At 30.0% G+C, this 10327-nt stretch overlaps 1 protein-coding gene across 3 annotated transcripts in view; it reads left to right on the top strand.

Moving 5' to 3' along the window:
- The window catches only part of LOC106681422 (PDZ domain-containing protein 2), a 161587-nt gene that overhangs the window by 90376 nt on the left and 60884 nt on the right, over positions 1-10327 (top strand). For all 3 annotated transcript variants that reach the window (XM_014421739.3, XM_014421738.3, XM_067044631.1), the window contains one exon: positions 2714-2847. The gene's annotated coding sequence lies outside the window, so the exon portion shown is untranslated. The remainder of the gene's footprint in view (positions 1-2713; positions 2848-10327) is intronic.

The raw sequence follows: 10327 nt of genomic DNA, 5'->3' as shown, positions 1-10327 counted from the left end.
TATTCATGATCTTTAGTTTAACATGTTAAAGGGTGTTAAATGGAAAAATAATTCCTTCTTTTACCATGTTAAAACGATATAACATATAACATGGTTGAGAGTCTGTTACTAGGTCTGTTAAATGGAGAAATATTTCCTTCTTTTACCATGTTAAAACGATATAACATATAACATGGTTGAGAGTCTGTTACTAGGTCTGTTAAATGGAGAATGACGTCAGGCAACAGACCAGCTGAGCTCGTCACCATTTTTGTTGTTATGTTAGGTTACTTGCTTGTTTTGTATTTGATTGTTTTAGTATTGTTTTGGGTGTTTTTATAACTACAAAAGCAATGGATGACAATAATAATAATGGAATGACAGTTGATAATTAGCTCATCTTGATTCTCTTCCTCACCAGTTAGAAGATCAACAAGGCATTCAGTGGACAAACTTTCAAACAACTTCCACTTTCCACTCACTTTAGGCATGGTGTAATAAATTACTTTAATCAAAACTTAGAAGTAAGCAATAACAAGAAGTTTTGGAAAGGTTATAAAACGAGTTACTCAAAAAATCCGCTAGGAGCTCTTATGCATTTAATATGACTTTAAATAGGGCTGCTCACAATACTATATTTATAACATTTAACATGGTAAAACATTTTACATTTAACACAACTTCATAAATACCCCTTTTAAAACTATTGATTTTCTGTTAAATTTAGGAATGCAACTCATATTTGATTGTTTTTCTGCATTGCAGTACATTGCTATACTTTGCACAGTACTTTGCTGTGTATAGAGTATACGGTAAATGAAGGTATTGCGATAATGCAAAATTTCGAATTCAAGATTTGACGGAAATACATACACTCTTTGAGGTCCTGTAAGTCAAAATAACCGTTGCCTGTTGGTGTACAGTCTAGCCCAAAAACGGAAAGTCACATAAAAATGAAATTATATATTTAAGACGAGTATCCCTGCGATAGGAGGGAGCGCGGTGGCCACGGGGTAAAGTGCGTGGCTACTAACTCCAAGGACCCGACTTCGAATCTGTCTGGGCAGAAAATTGTTTTCTATTACACTGAATCAACTCCTGTGGGTTCTAGAGCTCTCCTGGGGTCCACCCACCCTCTTAAATTGGGCGCCCTTAATTGGGTAAAAATCTGGTGGTCAAGTGTGATTCAGAACAAATCGCCTCCTTGCACAACCGTTGGTCTAGTAACAGTACTCCGTTACAAAGTACCCCAGACCCTTCATGGGTTGTAGGGTGTCATTTAAAATGATATATAGTATTTGTGTTTCATATAAATAAAAAAAAAAATAATTTAAGTACTTCTGCACTGACACATTCCCGATTTAATATGAGTATTCTTTATATTTGATAGGCCTTGTGCTCATTGAAATAGTCTTACGGGGATTAAATGACGGATTTTCAAAAAATCCTCTAAATAAATAACCAGTTCTCATCGTTAGCGATAATAAATTATTGATAAATGTATAATTATTAACCATTTGATAAATATTTTTTTAAAAAATGGGAAAAATAAAGAGAGAAGCTTATAGAAACTGGAACGTCGGAAGCAATCGAGGACGCCCGATCGCTGCCAAGCTTGTTATGTATGCCAGTACATTAGTTATAATTATAAATATATAATTAGTATAATTATATAATATATATTACATATATATACTATATACTGTGTAATCTCGGTAATCCGAACTAATTGCTGCAGGGTGGTGTTCGAATTATTGAAAAGTTCGGATAACAGAAAGTATTTGGAAAAATAGATAAAAAAAAAAATCATTAATATGTATGTGCATAACGATTATTATTTATTTAATTTTTATAATTTATCTTATTGGAGAATTGGCAGTTCGAAGTTATAAAAAAACTATTTTCTTCTATATCGCCAATAAAGCTTAATGATGATTTAATTTGTTAAAACTACAAGATAGTTCATTTATAAATGAAAAAAGAACTTTAGAAGAGTGATAAAAAAATGAGTTTACTAACAAATTTTGTATTATACATATTTTTACTGTTAATTATATTAATTATGTATTAGTATTACAAAATCAAATGATTTATACAATAGCTATTATGTATTTCTACTTCCAACAAAATATATTATGAACAATTTTATAGGAATTAGCTTTCCCGATATCGAGACTGTTAGAATTTCCACTTTTGATTTTAACGGTGATTACTATAACTTGCCTGTAGATTGGGAAGTGCAAAATGTACTTTTCGAATGTCCACTTTTACTTGAAAACAAAAATGTTATTATCTGCCGAGTTTTCTCAAGAAAATTACTTTTTTGTTTGGGTTATTAAAATGTTCGTAGTACAGAATTTCTGATTACTGAGATCACACTGTATATATGTATTTATTTTAACTCAAAGTAGAGTTGAAAGTGAAAGTTGTGTTGTGCGATTTATTCATAATGTGGTTGTTGCGGAAACGGGATAGCTTAATCTCAAGATGACATTTAATTAACTAATTAACGAATTAATGATCCTTATTTATAATAGCGCTTTTGCGAGATTATCATTATACCAATTATCGATATGATGCTGATGTTATTTTAAGCATATATTTATAATTCTGAACTTGGTTTGACATAATGGTCCTGTGATTTTTGTTTCCAATCGAATTAATCTATTATTTCATATCTATATGTTTCAAAGTTTAGCCATCAATAAATTACTGATGATTCTCTATTTTACAGATCTTACCTCGGATAATGAATTAACTACAACGAAACGATCTGTTGGAGAAGTCATGAGTGCTTCCAGTGCGAGAAGTATGCTTCTTTCTCCATGTCCTGCGTTGTATTCCTTCGTCCTGTGACTCAAGACGGTTGTAAGTATCAATTATTATATAAAAATTTCACTATTACTTAAAATGTTGACAAAAATTCGAAATTATACATATAAATATACAGGGAGTTTTAGGGCCGCGTCCTGACACTCAAAACACCTATTACCGCTTTATTTAGTTAGAGATGGCCTATCTGATATCAAGTATCAGAAATAGTATTCATGATGTTTTGTTAAATGTAAAAGGTTTTAACATGCTAAATGTTATATGTTAAATGCAGAGGAGCCCCTGGTGGATTTTCTGAGTTTTGTTTCGCAGCCTTGTAACCTTTACGATAAATTTGTTCGTCAACGCTTTGTTGACGTCTAAAGATTTTAATTGTAGTAGATAAAAGTAGTTGGAACTCATATTATTTATTTATTATACCCTACATAATTCATAACAATTAAAATATTTAGACTTGAATATCTCCTAAACGATGCGTTAACCGACAAACTTTTTTCAATAAGGACAATTAATCCTGAAATACCCTTTTTATTTATAAATATAACCTGCAGTAGTATCTATTAGTTGGGCAGTCAATTTAATACGAAAGATGCTAGGGGTGTTCATGATCTTTACTTTAACATTTTAAAGTGTATTAAATGGAGAAATGTTTCCTTCATTTAGCATGTTAAAGCGACATAACATTGAGAGCCAGTTGATAGGTCTTGTAAATGGAGAATGACGACACTCAACAGACCAGCTGAGCAACACACAATTTCGTCTGTTGTCGTTTTATTGATTAGTTGCTTGTAGTTAGTGTTTTTATCCTCTGGTAAAGTAATAGATAAAAATAATAATAAATTAATGGGGAAAAAACTAGTACAGGAAGCAAGGAACAAGTGAGGTGAAAGAAAGATGATGTGATAATGCTGTTGGAAATTTTATTTTATCGTAAGGTTACAAGATTGCAAGACAAGACCCCTGAAAATCCGCTATGAGCTCCTTTGCATTTAATATATAACATTTAGCATGTTAAAACGCTTTACATTTAACACATCATGAATACCCCTACTATTTACATGATGTCGGATGGGCCCATCTGGAAGACCTCTCTTACTAAGAGAGGGTCCTTACTTGGAATCGTTTAGTTATTATGTGCTCAAAAACCACATAATCACCTATGGACATTTAAAAAGTTTTAGGATAAAGGAAAAATGTCTACCAAAAGTTAATATTTTCTGTTCTAGTTTAGTTACGTCTTCAATATATTTTAAAATTATTTGTATCATATTATATTAAACAGTTTCCTATTATATATATACACTCTCCCTAAATTCTACAATTTATGGAATTTATTTTTTATTTTCGAGGGGTCATAACAGAACTTTTTTGAGGCATCTCTGGAATTTCAAATTGGAATGGAGTACATTTTTTACGAATTCTGATATTAAACCACATTTTAAGACGAATACTTATTAGGTATTTTTTTTTACCCGACGTGTCCGGAAGGTGTAAATCACCTAAAACAATTCTCTACGTTTTAAGCATAAACCATTAGGAAACTCAATGGATTCGTACGTTTTTCTTGTTTAGAATCCAATTTTCTTTAAGAATCCGTCTTCATAACATGTGTTTCTTCGACTGGCTAAGGATACTCAAAATGGCTGTCATGATGATGAAGCATTAATTATCAAATTCCTCAACCAAGATGACGGATTCTTAAGGTGAACTGAATTATGAAACGATTTTGCCCTTTAAGATTCTTCGGTTTTGAATCTGATTTACAACAAGAATAGTTTTAAAAAAACAGTACCCTAGTACTTAAGAAATTTCAGTTAGGTGAGTAGGAGTAGGTTGTGCTGAATCTACACATTTGACTCTTGCCGCAAATCCAAGACTTGGATGAACAAAGGAAGCAACGAATATCTGCACGCTTGATTTGTCCTTTTGACATTTGTCGGCTATTACATTCGTTTTACTCTATTTTCATTATAAAATAAAGAATGTTGAAATAAAAAAAACACAAATTTCAGCAAATACTTGTAAATTTAATTACTCAAACATATAATGTCTTTATAAACTTAAATTTGTGCTGTGTTAAATAAAAAATAAACTGTTAAATTTAATTGACTTGATTTAAAATAAAGTATTTACACCGAATTGGTATAATTTTAAAATATCATAAAATGAAGTTAATTATTGAATATGAAGGTTGGAGATATTCTATATTTAGTTAAACATAGAGAGAACAAATATTTATTTATTTGCAGTTCTAAAACAATGCTAATTGAACACAAACGTGTGTATGAAGCACAAGCGCCCTTTAATTTTTGCTCAAAAACCGACACCCCACGGGTCAGCCTCAAATTCAGGCCAATTTGTTCCAGATAACTAATCTACACGCTTTTTTATGCGCGAATTTGCTTAAGTTTGGCAAACTTGTAGAGGCACTTTAGAAATTCATCGATGTCTTCAAAAGACGGACTTCATGCCATTATTATGAGCCAGTAACAATAAAAACAAACAAGATCAAAATAAAAAATATATAAACTTGGTACCCATTAGAAAAACTCGTTACCAATTACAAATGGTATTTATTTAAAAATTGGAGTAATTCATTTTTAGTTTTAGGAAACTGAATCTGAATTAATGTAATAATCTAAATCCTATTGTTAATGCTTCAATAAAAAAGGGAAAAACGCTAATGAGTAAACCCAAGAAAAATGTCTTTTAATATAATTCCGTTTTTGTGATTGATACAGCTTGTTATATTTTCTGGCGCCCTACAGTCGGCTGCTAACGGCGATCATATGCAGAAAACACTTTTAAATTTTTCTGATCAAAACATTTTGCTAGATCATTTGAAAAATCACTCTTCATTCCATCTAAAAAAGAAAACATTCTGGTGGAAACTTCACTTTTTCGAGTTTCACATCATGTTCTCAGAGAAAATCAATTACGAAATCATTGTTACGCTACTCAATTGTCGGTCAATTTTTTGTCCTCATAATTATATGGTGTGGTAGAGTAAAAAATAACCTAACGGTTGACTAACTACTCCAATTGCTACAACTGTTGAAATGCTCTGTTTGAATCGATGATTATTTTTTTTTTTTATCGGGCCAATGATTGATTTTTTTTATTTCTGGTGAAAAGTCTCAGTTTATTCATGATGTATTTAATCATTCGGTAGCATCATTTATAACGCCGATTTTTTTAGAGAATTTAGTCAAAAATATTTTTAAAAAATTTCAAATTTATTTCCCAAAAGATATCAAACTCAATGTGTTATTTTATGAGTGTGTCTTTGAGTGAGTCTTTTATGAGTGAGAAAATAATATTAAACAGAAAAAAAAACTATTGAGCTTTGTAAGAAAGTACTGTTTCTTAAACAACGGTTGTACTAGGAGATGATTTTTTCAAATCAATATTATGACACAGCCAATTGCATCGGGAATTGCAAATAAAGACAACAGATGATTCCATCAAACAAAGGTTCATGAAGTTCCACTTCCAGTTACCCTACAGTTAAATCCACAAATGTCATTATTTTTGTTATTAACTTTAATTTAATCTTTTATTAAGAATTGTTATTTTATCTTAATTTTTTGTTTTATTTATATCATTCTATATAGTTAGGGGTGCTTTATGTATGAGATGTACATCTAACATTAACAATATACGGCCCAACAGGTTGATCTGGTATTAATAAATAAATAAATAAATATTATGACATACAAATAAAAATAAAAGCCCTTTATTGGTGCACACATAGTTTTTAGTATTTGTACCTTTTTTTTGGATTAAAAACATAGTATGTAATAACATAAAGCATATACATAAATAGGACGATGTATGTCCTTCCCTCTGACTCTATTCCACTCTCAAAAATGGTTGTGTACTATGAATGTTCTGTGCATCGAGTTGTCAAAATGGGTCTTTTTAGGTCAGGAACAATAGCTAGCTTTTTCTGACTTTTATTTCTTACAAATAATTCATAAAACAAGAACTTCCCCTAAGTTATTGAATATCCCAAAATTTCAAGTTATACTTAAATTACTTTTCCATACAACGGCTCATATATTTCGGATCCAAAGATTCGATGCCGATACCATCAATCTTTCCCTACATACATCTATCCAGTGATGCCCCTCCAAGCACAAATCTACTAAATTATTCTTAACGCAATCTTCTCATATACGTTTCGGTCCACCCCTCGCTTAACAGTCGGTTCAGTGTTATTAACATTTTAGCAATCCATTCGTTACTAATTCCACAATCTTATTCGCCTCAGTGCTAAAACCTGAATTATATTTACCGAGTGCAGTTCGTACTTTTATCAGCATGTAATACTTTATTTTCAAAAACCTAAAGGCGCTGTTCTTCCTTTAGTGTAAGAGGCCACGTTTTACATCCCCAAATAAATAAATAATAAAATTGATTACGGCTGTATCCTCAGAGCTTTATCAGCCTAGGAAGGATTTGTATTTCACCTTGATCTACGAAAACATTTCAAAACCTTTTTTTAAAAAAAAAAAAAATATGAAGAAATGAATTTAAGGCCAAAAAATCTAAACAAATGTAGAAATTATAATAAATTTCAGAAATAGGAAAATATTCTTCTTTATTCGTGAGGTAATTAATTGTATTTTTAATTTAAAGTTTTAATTGAATTAATCATTAATAATTCACTACTATAATTTTAATAGGATGCTTTTCCATATTTTTCACATTATAATTCAAAAACTGACAACTGTTTAAAATTAATATATATTGAAAATAGAATGATATTAATTCATCAAAAATTACTGTTTTTTAATTTCCGATTTTAATATTTTCATATAAAACTATCAAGAGCCAATCGAAAATAGAAGTTACTTTTTTCCTCTGAGGAGCAAGAATACTACAGAAGATCGAGAAAGTGTTTTTAAAATTTTACTTAATTTTTTTAATCAATTAATGTTGGAAATATATTAAAGTTTTGTATTAGTAATTTATTTCAGGAAAAGTACTTATCTTATTTTTTAACTATTTCAAAACATTTTACTCACTTAATAAATATATTTTAAATGTTTAGTACACAACATTCCAAAATTAGGTTCATAGAATTTTGTAATTGGTCCTCCCAAAAGTCTATAGAATCCGGTAATAAAATTTATTAGCTATAACCATGTTTAACATTCAATATCCCCCAATCAATAATGTTTCACTACAAGCATAGAAATTGTGCATAATGGATAAAATATGTGATTCAAGGAACGTCTCCTTTCTACTCAATAGTCACTCATTAGAGTTTTCTTCAACAGGATTTATTTTCTTTCTATTTTCTAAAAATACGGAGATTCATTTAAAATATTAAGCCAAATTATGACCTTAACGTTAAAACTTTCCCAAAGTAATATAAACTCCCCAGGATGTATCTGAGAGATGAAGAGAAACCCATTTTAATTTCTTCTTCGCTTACCTATGTATGGGATATCTAGTATGGGGACGTATTGTATATTACAGAATTTCGAATTGGAGTTTTCGACTAAATCATGTTTCAATCATCACCTCAAAATCCTCCGAGTCCAAATAATTCTCGCAAAATAGTGCGTTTGTGAAGAGCCTTGTTCAAAAAAGAAAAGTTTTACAAAACATAAATTAAATTAGTTTATTAATAATTATTGTTTGAAAAATGGAAAATGTTAATGTATTGTAGTATATATATGTCCAATTATGGATTGATGGGTACACTGTGTGTTATAGCACCTAATGTGTTTGGACAGCTTGACCAAATAAAGCATTTTCCTCTTGTTACATCAACTTTTTCGATTAAATCGGCTTATCAGCAGAACTGATACTATACACAATCGATTTTACAGTTTTATTAGGATCTTCTACAAATTGGCTCTAACGATTTTGATTAAAATAAGTAAATCAATATACAATTAAGCGGTATTTAGCTTATTTAAAATAAATAACTAGTTCGCAATGCTAGTAAAACAATTAGCAATAGATAAATAAAAAAAATAAGGAAATTGATAATAATTAAGGGATCAAAAAAAAAAAAATAGAGACAGGAGTTCGAGTCGGAAACAGCCGAATTCTCCCACTTTCTTCCGATCGCATTCATATGTACATGGCTTCATGTTTTGTTAAATGCTTGGATTCATAGCATGAACAAAGTTGATATTTGTTATTTTTCCATCGAGAAACCCTGAAATGCGATTTAGCAAGTGAAAGTTCTGTAACCCGCGCTCTCCCACCAGATTGTTTTTATCTAATGATAGAGATTATTATTAGTATAATAAAATAAATGATTAATATTATGATATATTTTATGATGTATAATGAAATTTCAGACTGTTTCATAAGGTAACCCGAAGAAGTTAAGTGTTTTACGTTCACTGTTTATGTACCTGGTATTTCATTTTCGGACATTAAATGTGGTAATAACTCTCCCCTTCCCCCGTCCATTTTGAAATATTAACCATCTGAGTGCAAAGCCATGTGGTTGCATCATTCTGCTTGTGAACCTTTACTAAAGAATATGATTGCATAACATTCTCGTGCAGAAAGTCCATTGGCGTCGGCAATTGACATGGAAAGTAATTTAATTGAATTTTAATGCTATTTGGGGATGTCATACTCCAGTTTTTGGTGATAATGGAACATGTTCCATGTGAAACATTTGCAGAAAATTGTCGTTATGCATTCTGAAAACTTGTGTGAAATCAATAAATATTGGTGGCCGACATTTTTCTGAAAAAATCGTTTTAAAAAAAATAATTTTTACATGGTCATTCTAGAGTACTTATTATTATTTGAACGATAACTAAGTACGAGAAATCTAAATGACTTCGATTTAGACTATTCATCACTTTTTTCCATGATACAAAGTATGGTGTGCATCACATCGCATATCGCGATTCGCTCAAGAATTTTAAGAGAGAAAACAAACATATTTCAGAAAAACATAGAAATAATAAACAAACTTGGAAATATACAAAACAATAAATTAAGTAGATAGTAGTTGATTGATAACAATAGAAGATAAAATATAATATTATAGTGGTAAGAATTATACAGAATAAATGATAAAAAATAATACTAAAAAAATATAACAAAATGGAGATTAAAAAACACAGTGTTCAAGTAATGGCGAGTAATGGTATTAACATAATGAGATACGTAAGTAATTTCAATGTTAAATTTTTATCAATCAACTACTTTTTACTTAATTTATTGTAATGAATATTTTCTAGTTCATTTATTATTATTTTTATGTTTCTCAGAGTTATGTTTATTATTTGTTTTTTTTATTTTAATTTTTTCAGCCCTGAGTTCTGGTCGAAACGTAGACACAAAAGTTTAGTTTACTTGTGTATTTTTGCTGACCACATCTCTAACTATCTTTTCATATTAATCTAAAGTAAAATATTAACAGCTCATAATAATTACATTGGAAAAAATAGGTCTTATTAACCCTTCACATTCACCACATTTATGTAATTCAAAACTATATCACACTCTATATAACAATTATTATTTGAAA

Source organism: Halyomorpha halys, unplaced genomic scaffold (genome assembly GCF_000696795.3).
Source record: "Halyomorpha halys isolate HHAL.00 unplaced genomic scaffold, Hhal_1.1 Scaffold337.1, whole genome shotgun sequence".
NCBI classification, from domain to species: Eukaryota; Metazoa; Arthropoda; class Insecta; order Hemiptera; family Pentatomidae; genus Halyomorpha; species Halyomorpha halys.
Note: the sequence above shows the minus strand (reverse complement) of the source record. Positions and strands in the feature narration are given on the sequence as shown.